This window comes from Haplochromis burtoni, unplaced genomic scaffold (assembly GCF_018398535.1).
Source record: "Haplochromis burtoni strain Fernald_Lab_line unplaced genomic scaffold, NCSU_Asbu1 Contig_243, whole genome shotgun sequence".
Lineage (NCBI taxonomy): Eukaryota > Metazoa > Chordata > Actinopteri > Cichliformes > Cichlidae > Haplochromis > Haplochromis burtoni.
The window spans coordinates 950,473-950,928 of NW_024582604.1; positions in this window are offsets into that span (position 1 = coordinate 950,473).

Here is a 456-nt window from a genome sequence, read left to right on the forward strand (position 1 = left end):
GTGTCCAGAGTTCAGCTGAGACAGTGTCCTTCGCCCTGCCAGGCAAAGTAAACGCTTTTCATGTTCATGTTCAACAAATAGCTAAGAGAAATTAAAAATTTTCCCCTAACCAAGAGCCAAGAGGGTCTCCAGGTTATTTATTTATTGGAATTTTTGTATTGCTCTCCAAGCGTTGTCTAGTTTATCTTCAATTAAAAATATTTTTCTGGGGTATGGTCGATAGGGGTGGGCAGGAAAAACAAGTAAAAAAAAAACCCTTTATCAATAAAATGACCCAGATTTGGTATTCACCATTGTGTTCCTCTAGCTTTGTTTAACATCAGAGATACTGGCTGTACATAGAGCGTATATGTAAATACGTTTTGACTATTTAATTTTCTGCCATACTTATTATACTTATTGAAATGATTTTGAAAGTATAATAGGGCGGAACTAACGACGCGTGTTTGTGTGTAC